The sequence below is a fragment of the Micrasema longulum genome, unplaced genomic scaffold, assembly GCF_059751315.1.
Source record: "Micrasema longulum isolate JH-2025_06_02 unplaced genomic scaffold, ASM5975131v1 h1tg000666l, whole genome shotgun sequence".
Taxonomy (NCBI): Eukaryota; Metazoa; Arthropoda; class Insecta; order Trichoptera; family Brachycentridae; genus Micrasema; species Micrasema longulum.
In genome coordinates, this window is record NW_028277862.1 from 27,664 (window position 1) to 45,212 (window position 17,549).

The 17,549-nt window shown below is 30.7% G+C and overlaps 1 protein-coding gene across 1 annotated transcript in view; it reads right to left on the minus strand.

Annotated features, from left to right (window-relative positions):
* LOC148279784 (irregular chiasm C-roughest protein-like) overlaps positions 1-17,549 on the minus strand; it is a 59,155-nt gene that overhangs the window by 16,366 nt on the left and 25,240 nt on the right. The gene's annotated exons all lie outside the window — the stretch shown is intronic.

Below are 17,549 nucleotides of genomic sequence, written 5' to 3' on the forward strand. Positions count from 1 at the left end.
AAACGTACAAATATGGCGAAAACGATAAATGTTACCCAGCATGTAAAGTGATCACTTAAACTACCCAATATACCCTTCTATGAAATGTGCTTCATCTCTGTTGTAATAGATTATTTCAAAATAATTAATATACTATGTTTACTACGGTGACGGTAAAGGTGAAAGTGTACTTTAGTATTTTGCATGTTGGTGTAGTGAGAGTCCTGACCAAGAGACGTCATAAAAATTATGTGAGTGGTTAAATATTTATATTTACTAACAACAATTTAAATATTTGACCATAAATTTAATGCTTTAAACATAAATAATATAAAAACATTTAAGTTTGTAAGTGAAAATTCTTAATGGAAGTTCATTGTAATTTATTATAGAAATTAATGACGTTGGGCAAATTTTTCTTTTATTAAAAAACAAGTGATAAAATTACACATTATAAATCAAAATAAATGCATGGAAACCTTTTATAATAGTTATTCCTTTGCTAATTTGTTAGTTAATAATAAAGACAAAAAATGTAATTTTTTCAAAATTCAGGAACTTACTTTCTAAATTGTAATGACTGTAAAAATACATGCTTCTTAGGCCAAACGGGTAGAGCTTTTAAGACACGCATAGCAAAACATTTACAATCAGGGTCTTATCAAATAATTTAAATTTTGACAATCATTTTATACTTCACAATAATTCACTGGAAATTCTCGAAAATTATAGATTAAAAAATAAACCCGACGTAGAATTACTTAACGAACACCTAACACACGTGTATTCCCCATTACAATAATTTTACTAATGACTTTTTACTCTTTGTTTTTCAGAAATTTAACCCACGAAGGATGCGACGGTTAAAAATAATATATTTACAATACTTAAAATCATTTGAAATATCATTTTATGAACTCATCACCTGAAACTCTTTGTTAATGATCCTTAAGACAAAAATAATTTAATTTAATTTACTCTCATATAATAACATAATTCTCTATCCTTACCTCTGTTTTGTATAAATACATTGAGTTTATTAATAAAGATACCAGTCTTGAAGATTTCGCGAAACAGATGAAACCCTGAGGGGTTATTAATAATAATAATTATAATATAATAAATATTGCATCAATTATCAACTATCATATGCACTCACCTATCCCTAGGCTGCACAGATATGGTAATCAGTATAGGAATAAGGCTGATATATTTGGTTCTGGACTTGATAGACGAGCCTGATTTTTTTTATCTCGCTATATAATTCTTAAACTTTTCTCCATGTTTAAAAAAATATACAAATTCTTCAAAATAAGGCGATATTCTTGTGTAGAAAATAATACACAAAAAAACTGGCTTGCTCACAGTAAAGCTGCAAATTAAATATAATGTGATTTTTAAACATAAAATAATGAAGGAGATGAATACAAAAACAATAATAAAATTTAAAAAACAATGCCATACATATGAAACAAGAGGTAAAAAATATAAGATTACTAATGAGGAGAAAAATAGAATCTCAAAACTCATTGTACAAGGGATTGAAGCTGTCCAATGAGTCAACTGAAGAAATAAAGGAAATAGAAAAGATCAAAATATTTCAAATTAATTTGAAAAAGTATGTTTTTGAGAAATTTTGATAAAAAAATTGTTATGTTATTAAAAGTTTATATTAGTTCTTAAAATGTTATGAACTAACTAAATAAAGCATAAATAAATAAATAAATATTTATGTATGCATTTTGTTAATATTTATGGTTACTAATGTGTATTAACTTGTTATTATTGTTATAGTCATGCAATTTTAACAATTTTTATTTAGTTTAGTATTTATATAAATATGTGCATGTGTATGTTTTCTTCATATAATTTATCTTCAATGTACGTATGTGTATGTTAAAGGCAATTTATGCCGATTATGTAAAAATAAATAAATTTAAAACATTTCGTTTATTTTTCTTTTAGTAGAAGTGACGTAGATCCGCCCAAGCAATGGATTACGTCTACGTTCAGAAGATATTATGACAAAAGACACCCGTTGGGACGTTAAAATCTTTTGACGTTCGAAGAGGCAATTTTTGAATTTCCGACATCAAAACTGGATATCGGGAGACATTTGAGTAGATTAAGCGTCCATTTCTCAAGGACCTGGCTGGCGGAATGTTAAACATAAGATCTTAAATCTAATAAAATACTTCCCAAATCACGCGTGAAGGTTCCATATATATCATGAACTAAATTTGTAGCAACAAAGACGGAAAATATTTTGAAGAAAGGAATATCGATGTTTAGGCGTTTATACGACCTGTCGTTGGCTAGTTTGATTGGCCACTTTATACTTTGTATAACATTCGCCATTCTGCCTGGGTTTAATCATCCACATTTCCTCAACTCGTACATCTGTTGACTTTTGTCTAGTAAAAGAGCTGAAACCGTTATTTTATCATGTGGGTGCGATTAATTTGTTTACACCATTTTATCTACATACTATGCAACGCCTTAAAACAATTTTTAAATTCTTAGACTTTTTATGCTTGTAAGTTAAATCAACAAAAAAGAGTTTTAAGCAAAAAAAAAATATGTGAAAAAATGTTTTCAGTATGTTCCAATGTTTATAGATAGGCTGGATTTCATCCCTGGGGAGTTTTCTATTTTTTTTATTTACAATTTAAAATAACCCGTTAAAGTTACATTAGAAATTTAATATTGTCTAGTAATTTTATGTCTCGTCTAGTCTAGTTAGTTCAGTCATCATGTGCTTTTTCAGATTGATTTTAAATATGTCTCCAGTAAAAGTTTTCAAGTAGTAAGGTAAGTCGTTGTAGTGTTATTTAGATTGTGGCAACAGAGAGGGAAAATATTTTGAAGGGAAAGAACCGCCTCGTGAGGTAGTGTTAAACGCGTTTGCCTACCATGCGAGAGGTCTCGGGTTCGATTCCCGACATGGTTGCATGAAATATTTATTTGAAAAGGTATTTTTATAATCCAAGTTACAAAACATATTCAATAGAAAAAAAAAAAAAAAGCTAAAGATATATAAAAATGGAAATAAATGTATATGTGCGTAAATTATCGTAAATCTATATCATTACTCTATGAAAATAAGAAAAAATAGAAAACCGGAAAGGAGGAGAGATTAAGGAAGAGAAAGGAGATGTTTCTTCAGACGTGATTTAAACAGAGATAATGTAGTAAAAACTTTGATGGTGGATAGGAGATGATTCCACTTTGTTTTACTTTTACTTTAACTTACTTTTGTTTACAAATTCATTAACTTATTATTTTATTATTAAAAAATAATAAAAAATATTTGCGTTCTTATGATTTACCCAAATATTTAATTTTAAATGCCATTTTCAACGAGTTGTAAATAACTCACTATTAGAATTATAGCTTTCTATTCTTTGTCCGTGCTAAACCATAATAATTAGATTTTTTTTCATTATTTTTATCGTCTTCATTCCCCTTACCAATGGTGCATAGAATAGTGTATTGGTAAACAAAATGCAACGTATTTCAATCAACTGTTATAATAACCTAACCTTGTGGCACAATAATATAACTTAGTGTTGATTAATGCTTGAAGTATTTTTATTATTTTTTTAAAAAACATTTATTTATTTAATGCAATGCAAACACAATAAGGTGACTAATATCAAATTGATTTTTTTGCTGATTTTCACCTAAGAGTAGCTCCTGAATAAATTTTAAATAAATACAAAATAATATAATAAATTTCAATCCACTCTAATTTTACCGTGCCGTGTAGATTTGAACGGTACGTGTAAATTGGGCCTACACGAACCTCTCGAAAACGTACACATATATAACTAATACAAGCACGTCATGCATGTGTGCGTGGCCTCAACTTAAGGTTGTAGTCGGGTAAAACACACGAAAAATTAGGTGATTTTAGGCCCTTGAGGTGATTTTCACAAAAATGGCGCTATATAAATTATCCAAACATTATTATTATTACTATATGATTTTGCCATTTTAAAACTAATGTTTTTTAAAAATCGCGCAATAACAAAAAACGTAAATTAGATAAAAACAATAACTTTTAAAGGTATTTCTATAAAAAAATATAATTTCTTTTCGACCGGCAGATTACGCCATTTCAAATTTAGACTAAGCTTTGGTATCTCGATTCTCATATAAAAACTAAGTATTGAACTAAAATTATTCCTAATTATTTAAAGATAACAAATTGAACATTAAAGTAGCGAAATCAAACCCTTATTTTTTTTGTTTTTAAAAGAAATTCAAGCATTTTCAATTACCTAAATTTTTGGGTAATTTTTCTTTATTTCTATGTAAAATTTTGCTTTCGTGAATTCCTTAAAAAAAGTTAGTTATTGAAATACTTTAAATAAGATATTGCTAGAAATTGAATATTGCAAACAAACTTTTCTTTTTAAAAAAAAAAAAATACAATTCTACAAAATAAGGTTTCAACTAAATTTTTTAAATTAAAAATACCCTAATAAAATATTGTTTATACATAATTTATGTTTTTTTAATATTATTATTGTGTGATTAAAAAAAAACATTCGTTTTGAAATTGCAAGATCGTTTGTTTTTACGATTTTTCGTGCGTTTTACCAGATTTCAGTCTTGAAACAATTTATCTATATGTGAAGGTAAAGTAATCAGCCTTTGGTACCCCATAGGCAGAAAAATAAAGAGAAAAAAATACTTTTTTTTTTTTTGCGTACCCCGCTTTAACAACGAGCGATGCTTTTAAAAATGATTTTTAAAAGTTCACCTCAACTTTTAAGAAATAAGATGGGGTTTTAAAAGATTGAATACACAACAAATTAATTTAGTTACAGAAAAGACAAACACAAATTTAAGTTTTTTTTACCTTGAACGTTATATTTTCGACCTTCTTTTAAGACTTTGAATTCTCGACATTTTGCCTTCAGGCGGAAAATCCCAAGAACGTTTAAACGTGGGCATTCTCTTCAAATGCGAAAAATAATATTCACGAACGTAAATATTTAACAATTATGATAGAAAACATTTTTCATTAATCTCACGGATGAGTAATTTAAGATTTGCAAAGAATTAAAGAGCTTTTAAGTTGTGTGAGATTAGAAATTTAATACGACTCGGGGCTTTTTTATGAGAGGGGATTGTTTTCAAGGATTGTAATGTAAATAAATTTACAGTGGAAATCAAAGTTTCTAAAATTGTCGCTTATTGTCAATATTACTTTTAGTTAGTAAGTTAACTCTTGGAGAGGGTATCGTAGAATAATTTTTTTATAACATGGATATAATAAAATATATGGACACGCAGATTTAGTTTTTTTTTGCGTCACAAAACGCCAGGAGGCCCTATTACAGCGGTAAGTTAAAACACCTTTATTTATTAATTTGTTTGTTTATTTTTTCCACATAATAAATAATGATTAATAAATTAAAATTAAATGTTAACAAAACTAAATATATGAATATAGGAAACAAAAGAATAGAAATTACACCATCAATTGTAATAGAAAATGAAAAACTTAATGAAGTCACTGAAATTAAATATTTAGGTGTAATGTTGGATTCAAAACTTACATTTCACCAAAACGCTAAGATGGTAATAAATAAGATTGCAAAAAAAATATCAATTTTGGGAAGGATCAGAAGATTTATTGATAAGGACTCCTGCAAAACTATTTACAAAGCAATTATTGAACCACACGTTAACTACTGTAGTAGCATTTTATTTTTATCAAACAAAGAAAACATAGATAAAGTAACTGTATTACAAAATAAAGCCTTTAGAATCATTTTGAAAAAAAACAGATATACGAGGGTAAAGTCGATGGTTAATGAAATGAAATTATTAACATATAAACAAAGAATATTTTACAATACAATGATATTTGTTCATAAAATTATAAACTCTAATAAAAAAACAGAATTTTGGAAAAAAATTGATCGGAACCAGCATGAACACGATCACAATACTAGAGGAAAGAACAAAATTAGACTTCCATTAAGGAAAAAGGCAAAGTCACAAAATTCAATTTTATTTAAAGCAATTAAAAAGTATTACGAAATGGAAAAAAATATTTATGAAGAAAAAAACATATCAAAATTTAAAATTTTTTTTTTTTTTTTAATTTTTTTTATTTATTGGGGATATCAACAGTAATACATGTAATACAAATATAACAAATAACATATACAGAGAATAAAACCAATGACAGATATCCACAGAAATACATTAAATACACGTACAATACATACTAGTGTGTTTGTGTGAGTGTAAGCGAGTGAGAGGGTGGGTGTGTGGGTGTTATATTGGAAAGAGGGTGTCAGGTATCGAAAATATAAATATATATAAAATATTAAGAAATAGAGATAAAATTTAATAAAATAAAATAAAACTTTATTATTGAAACTAAGTATAAGACAAAAAAGAATGTTTTAAGACGCGCATTTTAAATGTTATTTTTTTACAATCAAATGGATCAATAAGGGGAAAGTTCAAATTATATTCACTAGCAAAACGTATAAGTGGAGAGTTCTGGGCATAGTTCGTACGAACTGCTGGCACATGAAATAGAGAGCTCGACGTGTGACGGGTGCGGTAGCCGGGGACATTTAATGATAACTCTGACAAAAGAGCCGGACTATCAAGGCGTCCACTGAGTATGTCATGAAGCACCCCCATGTCCAACAGTAGACGGCGATCTTCTAAAGTAAGCAAGTGGTGTTTTTTGCAGGAAGACATATAATTGAGATCGGTATACCTGCATCTCCAGTTAAGATGTCTAAGAAATGTCCATTGAATTTTCTCAAACTTTTCTTTATGTGTGACATATTGTGGAGACCAAACAGAAGAGGCATACTCGAGCAAACTGCGAACATGAGCAAAGTAGACCATTTTAATACACGCGATATCTTTAAATACCTGACATGTACGAAGTACAAAACCAAGGTTTCTATGTGCACGGGTCAGTATGTCATCGAAGTGATTCTCAAATGTAAGTTTGCTATCAAGAATAACACCCAGATCGCGTACGGTATCAACTCTCTGAACAGGTTGGTTTGATAATATATAATGATATGGGATTGGATGTCGACCTCGCGAAAAAGAAATAAGCAAACACTTTGATACATTGACGTTAATACGATTTTTCAAATAGTATTCTGTCAAACGGTTTAGATCATCTTGAAGTTTAAGACAGTCAAGGGGATTCTTAACTTTGAAGTATATTTTTTTATCATCTGCGTACATCAAAAATCTTGCGTTCATAAATACAACATAAATATCATAGAGATACGCATTGTAAAACAATGGTCCCAAATGTGAACCCTGGGGTACTCCGGAGGAAATATCAGCAAACTCAGATCGAAAACCACCAAGAACAACAGCTTGGCTTCTATTGCTGAGATAAGATAAGATCCATCTGTGAACGTCTCCTTTTACACCTAAGTTTAAAAGTTTTCTCATAAGAATGATATGATCCACTCGGTCGAAAGCTTTTTCGAAGTCTGTATAAATTACATCAACCTGCTCAAGTTTGTCCATACAATGAAAAACATAATCTATAAATTCTATCAAATTGGAGATAGTAGATTTGCCTTTCAGAAACCCATGTTGTTGGGGAGGTATTCCTTTTACTATGATTGGATAAATCCGAGAATAAACTATTTTTTCGCACACTTTGCTGAAAGTATTGAGTATGGAAATACCTCTATAATTAGAAATTTTATTTTTTGAACTTTTTTTGTGTATTGGTAAGATATGAGCTTCTTTCCATTTCAGGGGAAAATATCCTTGCTTGAGAGATAAATTAATTATTTTATTGAGAGGGATACATAATGATTTTGCACATTTTACAATAAAATATGGAGGTACTCCGTCACTTCCAGCACCTCCATTTACGTCGAGTGTAGACAAGAACTTGTGTACCTCCCTTTCAGTAGTTTCAATTTTATCTATTAAACTACCGTCATCACAATATGGTGGTGCAAGATTTTCTACAGAATATGAAGTGCAAGGTTTGCTGAAGACCGAACTGAAGAAATCATTGAATCCTTGACAAATAGACTGACCACTGTTATATTTCTGATCTTTATACTCGAAGGATTTAGGGTAAGCAGAGCCACCTCGACGTTCTTTTATATATGACCAGAGTTGCTTGGGGTTGGATTTGATGTTATTTTGTAAAGATAGAACATATTTTTGAAAACAATCTTCCTGAAGTATTTTTTGTCGATGACGCAACAGAGCAAACTCATCGTAATCGAGAAGGTTACCAAACTTTTTCCATTTGGCATGAACTTTCTTTTTTTCTTTAATTAATTTTAACAAAGAATCACTAAACCAAGTAGGATATGAACGTTTGCGACTACGTGTGTCGAGAGGAATGTGTGTTACGATCAAATCATTAATTAAATCATAAAACCTGGAGACGGTATCTTCCAACGATAAGCCGAGGAATTGTTGAATCCAGTTAATTTGTAAAAACTTTTCATTAATCAGATCGTAGTTTCCTTTCCGAAACCTTCTAATTGGTAAACTGTTTTCCTTAAGAGGGACAGTAAAAATATCATTAATGAAAATTTCTAACGAGGGGTGGAAAACATCTTCCTTTACTAAAGGAGAATTAGAGCGACTTACTTCCGATGCAAAATTACTAAAAACAAGGTCGAGAATATTATTTTTAGAGTTCTTATTCAAATTGTATTGACGAAAGTTATTTCTTATGAGTAATTCGATCAAGTTGCTGGCTGATTCCTGTAACTCGGCTGACCCTTTATGGATATAAACCGGGGAGTCAAAAGAAATCCATTGAATATTGGATAGATTAAAATCACCCGCAACAAAATAATAATCATCGCCACCAAGTTCAAAAACACTTTCAAATATTGAAGTTAAACGCAATATATGTTGAGATAGGAAAACTTGGTTCTTACCCTTGTTTACATAGTTGATGCTGTCTGGAGGGGCATACGAAGAGCAAATATGTAAGTTGCGAGAAGCTGAAGAAGACGCAGCCGAACCCATGCGGGAGCGCAAGGACTCCGAAGGAATGGTAACCCACAAGCACTCCGAACCCACTCGCGACCACTCGGGACGCGCCCGTGCACTGAGGCTCCGATGTACCAGTATCATCACACCCCCACCGTCGAGCTTACCACTTTCCACGCGATCACGATCGCGGCGAAAAATATCGTACCTGCTGTCGCAAATTTCGGAATCGAGGATTCCTTCGCGTAGCCAAGTCTCCGTGATTATAATTACATCATAACAGTTACTTAAGACATTCTGATAAAAAAGAGATAATTTAGAGCGAATTCCCCTTATATTTTGATAAAGAATTTGTAATTTATCGCCTTTCATAAACATAATATAACTGAGAAAAATATATACCTTTAGATAATTCCATAAATAATGTGACTAAACTCCTTGGTAAAGGCGCATAACTATGATGATTCAGTTTAAAGACAATAAAAAAGTGCGAGATATAGAATATTTGTTTTTTTAATAATAAAATTGTGTGCAGTAGAATGTGCAAGTGTGTACAGGACAAGTGTGCAAATGATAGTACACTATAAGGATACAGTTTTCTGACAATAAAATAGTGTGAAATATTGAATATTTGATTTTTTAATAATAATAAAAATGTATATGGTAGATTGTGCAAGTGTGTGTAGAACAATTGTGCAAATGGAAGTACCGTAAAAAGTTGTATGTAAAAAAAGATAAAATAGTGATACAATATATTATATAACACTATACGGCGAGTTTTGATAATTTTAGTTTTAGAAAATCCGATTCGTTTCTAATATGGATTCGTGGTGAACCATCAGATTTTCTTACATAAATGTTACAGTTTCTCACCCATATATAATTGAACTTTAAAGAATTACACAACAATTTACAGTCTTTAAAAAGTTTCTTGTTAGATGGAGTCAGATGGTCGTGAACAAAAATCTTCCTAGGTTCACCGGGTAGGTCAATGTTCGCAGATGAGAAATTTTTGTGTTTCCGAATACCAGATAATATATTGTCCTTAAGCTGACGGTTTTTTAATTTTGCAATTATGGTTTTCGGACGTCCGGCCTCTGGTTTAAAAGATTGCACGCGATGTGCAAACTCGATATCATCAGGCTTCAGAGACACTCCAGCGAGCTTAGCAATCCTCATCATGATATCAGGGGGTGAAACATTGCTCAATTCCGGAACTCCGGATATCTCTACATTATTTACTCGAAGCCACTGTTGATGATCACCGAATTGGTTTTCCAGATCGGCAATACGTACCTGGGATTGCAAAAGTTTACCTTCAAGTTCTGTAATTTTGTTATTAATATCGAAAGCAAATGAATCAAGTGCAGCGCTAACTTCGTCTTTTAATACTAAAATAATGGTCAAGACATATGTGATAAACAATTTATAAATTAAATATATTTTCAATGTTATTATTAGAACACACATAACAATATGTATGATATGTGTGCCCTACTTTAAAATTTAAATAAATAAATTAATTAATTAATAATAAAAATAATGTGACCTTACTGGGGTTACCCGTGCCGAGGACACTTAACAATATACTTAAAAAAATATTTTTACTTAACCTCCAGGCTTGCAAAAAATCATTTTTATTTTTTTTTACAATATTTTGAGTTTGTCCAAATGCTTGTGAATTGAAAAAATGTTTTCAGACGTTGCCTAGTATGTGAAACAATTTGATCAGACGAATGTCTTCACAACACTTAAGGTTTCAGCTCTTTACCTTCACAAAAATCAACAGATGGAAGAATTGAAGAAACACAAATGTTCAAACATTGGTGAAATAGTCAATGTTACACAGTGTGTAAAGTGGCCACTTAAACCAGCCAATGGCATCTCATACATCCTGGAAATGCCTCGACTTTCATATTTCCTTCCATAAAATGTTCTTCATCCCTGTCGTAATTTGTAAATTTTAATTTTTGTGTTTACACTGGGAATCGAACCCGGAACCTTCCGTGCGTGAGTCAAGTGTCTTAACCATTACTCCACGGAGGCCGCTTACGTGTTTATAATATTAAATTTAAAAGAAAAAAAATATATTATCTCAAATCATTGTTTAACATTGTAAAAACTTTTTATTGATTGAATTTTTTAAGACCCTCATCGTTACTTTTTATTCTTTTTTTACTTTGTTTTTTTAATAAATATATTTTTTTTATTCATATAAATTTTTAATATCACATAATATACTATATTTTTAACTATGTTTTTAACTATGTTTTTACCTTTGTTTGTATCTTTTAACTTCGCATCCAAGTATGTTATTAAAAATGTGTTTTTTGCTATTCAAATATACTTTTTTACTATATCTCTAACTATGTATTTTGTTTTTACTACAGATTCTATTGGGTTTAAAATATGTTCTAACTTTGTCTTTTACTATGCATTTTATTTATGCTACGAATTTTATTAGGTTTTTTAAATATGTTTCTTAAAAGGTTTTCACTAGATTTTTACTATGTTTTTTGCCATGTATTTTTAAAAGTTTTTTATTACGTTTTTTATTTTTTTTTTATAAGTTAACTATTGTTTTTTACTAGCTTTGAACGAGGTAAATAACCCTAGTTGGATAGTCAAAACAATCTGTATAATTTTATGCATGGAATATGATAATAAAAAATAAAATATATACGTTTATATTATCAGTTTGAGGTAATATAATTATTTTTATTTATTTATTTTTACACTTAGACATAAATTTCCTTATATGAAAAACACATATGAATTTTTTATTTATTTAAATACATAAGAAAAAATTATAAAAATGCATAACTATAACAATAGTAACAAGTAGGTAAATACACATAAGCAACCAAAAATATTAACGAAATAAATACATAAATATGAAAAAAAAAAAAAGGGAACTATTTTTCCAAATAAAGAATAGTTTAAAAACTATATTGCGAGATAAAAAAAGAAATCAGACTCGTTTTCAAACCATCAAGTCCAGAACCAAATATTCCAGCCTTGTCCTCATACTGATTACCATATCTGTGGAGCCTAGGAATAGGCGAGTGCATGTGATAGTTGGTCCTAGAACTTGCAGAGCAAAAAGGAGATCTGTGGTGGGTATGTCAACCAGGTACATGGAAACACGCCAACTCCAGCAAATCCGGACAGTCAATGAATAAATAAATTGATCACTTTATAAAGTAATATTAGGTCAGTTAGGATTCTTCTATCAGAATGTTTTAAAATAACATTATCTCATTACATTAGGGTTTCATTTTTTACAGCTGGCAACAAATCTCTCTCACACATCTCTCAAACGTATCATTACTCATAAAATGCGTTTGTTATTGTGAATTGAATTTATTTGCTACAAAAAGTAAACTTTCACGCTTTTTTTGCTTCTTTTTTACCATACGAAAAAGTCTGGTTTTTGCTATTTGTATATTACATAAATATGTATAATCAAAAGTGTTCTTTATTTGTTTAAACATATAATGTTTGTTACACTTCTGACCTTAAATTTAAAAGACTAGTGAAATTTGAAATTTAGATTTTGAGTGTACCTATGGATCAGTGGCAAACCGTGATTTTATTTTCAGGTAAACTATAAAAAGTATCATTAATTTGTAGGTACATACTATAATGTAGGTGATTTCTTTATATATATAATTCTTCTGTACGTGTGATGTCACTAAACTTCTCCTACACGGCTTAACCGATTTACGTGCGGTTTTCAGCGAAAAGTAGATCTTTGCGCTATGCGTGTTAGTAGATATTAAAATTTTCAATCAAATCTGTAAAAAAAAGTTAAATGCGTACATCTTTTTTTCATCTACCCACAAGGGTTGCAAACGACGAGAATGCATATACAAATAAAAATGGAAGGATGTTGTTTTTTGTGTTTAAAAAAAAAATGTTTTTGAATGTTTACAAACAATATTTGTTTTATATGGATCCTCATAAGATTATTTCATTACATTCCTTATAATTTGTTCCCATTTTATCTTTTTACTGGATTTTTGGTAATACTAAAATATAATTTACTGACAATTAATATATGAAAAGAGCATTTATGAATAAAGTGCACCCCTGTTGGTGAGAGGGGCTGAGTTTGACAAAGGCAAAAAAATTCTATATTTGAAAATAAATTATTTTCTGTTTTGGATTTCAATCATTAACAAGTACCTAGGTACCTACTTATCAATGAAAAGTCTTTTTATAAGGCAGGCAAGCCAACGTTTGGGCAGGACAACGTCTGTCGGGTCCGTTGTATACTTTAAATTGATATTTTTTCTGTGATTTTGAGTGATACAACAACTTTAATCTATGTCATCAACTTAAACGAAGTAATTTTGTAATATATTATATTTCGTAGATCTATTATCCATTCATTAAACACATAACTTATGTAAAAGTTTATCTAAAATAGCATAATGAATTCTGTCAGTATTGGATATATTTATTACAATTGAAATGTTAACTGGACGATTTGCTCTAGAAATGAATAATGCCAAAAACGACCGCGTTGAGCGTCACATGTATTTCGAGTCATATGTCAAAAGTATCATCTCAAAGAAAAATAGTCCTTAAGAAATAATGGTAAAAATACTGTTTTCCAAATCGAGAATCTTCAAAGAATTTATGAAATCTGCAAGTTTACTCTAGGAAAAAAATCCCGCCACTGGGTTTAAGATGTTTAAAATATGGTAGACTTATTTGTATGGAGAAATAAGCTGGAGTATTCATCTAGTTCCTTAGCTCATTGCTGGCGCTGGGTGCGCTTAATTTATATTTGAAGAAAAACACAAAAGGTAGCAATGATTTATAAGAAACACAAATTTTTTGTTTGTTTTTCTGTAAATAAAATAACCGTACAACATTGTTATGGATAGTCAAATATAATAGTAAACTGCGCAGAATTACTTCTATACACGGTTCGCCCCTGCTATGGACAGATTCTGTAGAGTACCTGTGGACAAAAATGTTCCCCCTTTTTGTTTTTTTTTAGATATACCTATAAACTAAAACGGGTGCCATTCTTGGTATTATAAAAAATAGTGAGCAATACACTAATCAATTACCAATCTTTAACCAAAAAAAAAAATCTTTATCTTTTTCAACATACGAGAAGAAAAAACAACCACGAAAAAAATACTGTCCGACTAACAACAAAGTACGCTACTTGCCCCTATATTTCAATTAAATCTCTTAAGAATCAAATCCAATATTTGTCTAAAATTTAACAACATGTTGTAAATTAAATAAAAATAATTATTATTATTTAATATTAAGTATAAATTTTACAAGAACATTTAAGTCTCTTGTATTTCTAAGCTTAACCTAAAAACACGATCTGTTTTAAAGAGAGTTGGCCGCAATTAATTTCCTTTGTTCATCTAGCATTTTGGTTGTTTTCTTTTGATTAAAGGGACTATTTTTCTTGAATTAGGGTCGGATCTGCTCTCCTATTTGATCTCGATAGCAGTTGTTAAGATAAATCAAACTCACAAAACATTTAAGAAACATTAGTAAATGCGATATTTGAAATTTCCTTATACGACCTGCTGAAATTGAAACGGTAGAGAATTTCAAGTTGATTTTTGATCAGGTAGAATTATTTTTTATGTACGTATCACAAAGTACAAGACATATTTTGTAAAGATCAGCGCTTGCTTGACACTGTATACCAAAAACCTTCCAACCGGATCGGAATTTTTTTCTCCTATTAAAATGTGGAAAGAAAACAAATTTCCAAACGAAATATTTAGATAAAATAATAAAATAAATAAAAAAAAATTATAATCAAAATAATAAAATAAATAAAACAACAAAATAAAGACAGATGTACAAAATTTATACTACTTTTGAAATATCAAAATGATAAAACTAAAATATTAATTTTATTTTTACAAATAAATAAAATTTCTACGAGCGTGACTTATAGTCCATACATAGGGATCAGTTGCTTAATCACAATGGCCGCACTTGTCGGTTATAACCGACGCAATGAAAGTTTCTCACCGTGATTATTTATCGTTTTGGTGATTTCAATGGAACATCAACTAAAATTTATCGATCGGGAATAATTATGGGTTTTTTAAATTGCGACGTTTCAACCTCATGCTTGACACTACTATTAATTTTCGCTACTAAAAACACTTCCAAATTACGATATTTGGCACTATTTGATATTGTTTGGAGAAAATTTGAGGAGATCGAGGTATATCAATAAACACAAAAAAGCGGTTGATGGAAGCCCTGGTATTCTCCGTTTTCCTATATGGGGCTAGAACGTGGACAATGCGTGCCTACGAGAGGAAGAGGATCGATGCATTCGAGATGTGGTGTTGGAGAAGGCTGATGCGAGTGCCTTGGACAGCCAGAAGGACGAATGCATCGATACTGGAAGAGATCCATATTACAACTCGTCTATCAGTGGTGTGTTTGAGAAGGATACTGTATTTTTTTGAGCATATTGCTAGACGTGAGCCAGACAATCTAGAAAAGGCAACAATGTCTGGCCGAGTTGAAGGTAGGAGAAGCCGGGGTAGGATCTCATATAGATGGACTGACCAAATAAAGGTTGCTACGGGGCTAAAATTTGATGAGTCAGTACGTCGGGCTGGACTAGAGTGGAGTGGAACAGACTAATTAGAAGTGTTCACGGTGATCACGATTCTCAGCACTGAGGGACCGACTTGGAAAAAGAAGAATATTGTATTCATTAAAAAATTGTAAAAACTCATAAAGATGGAAGGGTAAGAAAATATGTCGAAAGTGAATGTGAGAAACAAAATAAACACAGTAATTGGTAACAAAAATGTGTCAATCGAAGCTAAACTGGCAGTGCACAACAGAGTTTAAGTCCATATATTTATGAATGGAAGAGTTACATGGAACTAGCAGAGAAAGGATGAAATCAGAGTGGATGCGGCTGAAATGCGGTGCTTAGACAAATATGTGGAAAATCAATATATGGTAGGGTTACGAATGATGATATCAGGCGACAGTGCCAATCTGAGATAGGCATAATTGACAAAATTAAAAAAGGGTCAGTAAGATGGTTTGGTCATGTAGATCAAATGGATGACGGTTGTGCGGCATCCATTTTCAAGCCGCTCATAATTTCACAGAAATTATTATTGAGAATAATGTTTCGGCGCCCTCCAACGTACCCTTCAGAACAGCTGTTCCAATACATGAAGGTGCTAGATATGAGACAACTGTACCTAAAAAAAGCACTTACACACTTCTGGCCAAACAATAAGGAGAGGTCTCAGCAGAATGTCCGTACGAGGTTTTCCCAGAGCATGAATTATGTAATACCCAAAACCAGTACGGCTTTTGCTCAGAGACATCTCTCATGTATCGCACCGAGAGTGTTCAATATTTTGAAAGAACGTATTAAGCTCTCAAGGACAAAAAATATTTTCAAGAAAGGAGTTTAGGAATGGATTTTCCTTAGTGGAAGGGATTTGAGTAGGAAACTCATTGATGATTTTCTAAATGCTTGAGTTTACTGTTTACCATATTGATATGCCATATATATGTTTTTTTAATATGAAAAAAAATCTTTTTTTTATGTTTCTAATCCTATATTCGTGGTGATATACTCATGTGTCATAATTGCTCGTCCCATCTCAATACAGGACTTTAAGTCTCATGGAGAGGACTTATTGTCTTAAATAATGTACGATAAACCTATGTATGCCAATAAATAAATAAATAAAAAAATGATATAAAATATATATTTATCTTAATGGCGACAACGAATGGTTGCATAAGACGTGAACGACAAAGAAAGACGTGGCATGATTAGACAAATCAAAATGTCACGTTAAAAGCAAACAAAACCAAAATGCATGTATGCCAAGATAAATGAATGTGAAAGAAGCTAAGAATGTATGTCAGGATAGACGTGTGTGGGGTCCATCCTCTCTACCTATCCGTACAGAGAAATGGCGCGACGGTGGTAGTAATTAAGAAATATGATTTTATATTCATGTCGCCATAGCGGTGGCACTCAAATTATTCGTCAGACCATATGTCCATGCCGCTTCTATGGTAGTATTCAAAAGCTAAGGGTTAGTAATAGTCTTTATTGTATTTTTGATAATATGTTTTAATCATAGACTTTTAATATACCAGAAGGCGCGTAGAACCAAGTTTGTATACATCGTACTGTGTCTAAAAGTCCACCCTCTACCTGACATCCCATCTGCGCGCATGCGTGAAGTGGCCCCGTAATGTTGCCAGACCGCGAACAATATACTCAAATATAAGATAATTTGCCTTGTGTTATGTTATATTTTGCAACAAAAAATATTTTACTGACTGGACTTTAAAAATAAAAGGTACATTCACTTGGCAAACGTAAATATATATTTTTTTAAATAAATATTTGGTATTTAAGTAAATTAATACCGTTTAACATTACACTACGTCTTATTAATAGAAACCCGGGTAAAACATTCGACTACCGTGGCAATACTAACAAATTTTTCTCATACTTTTATTGAACAATCTGACAAATGGTAAAATAATCGATTTCTTAAATAATATTTCTTGTGAATTCGCTTCTCACA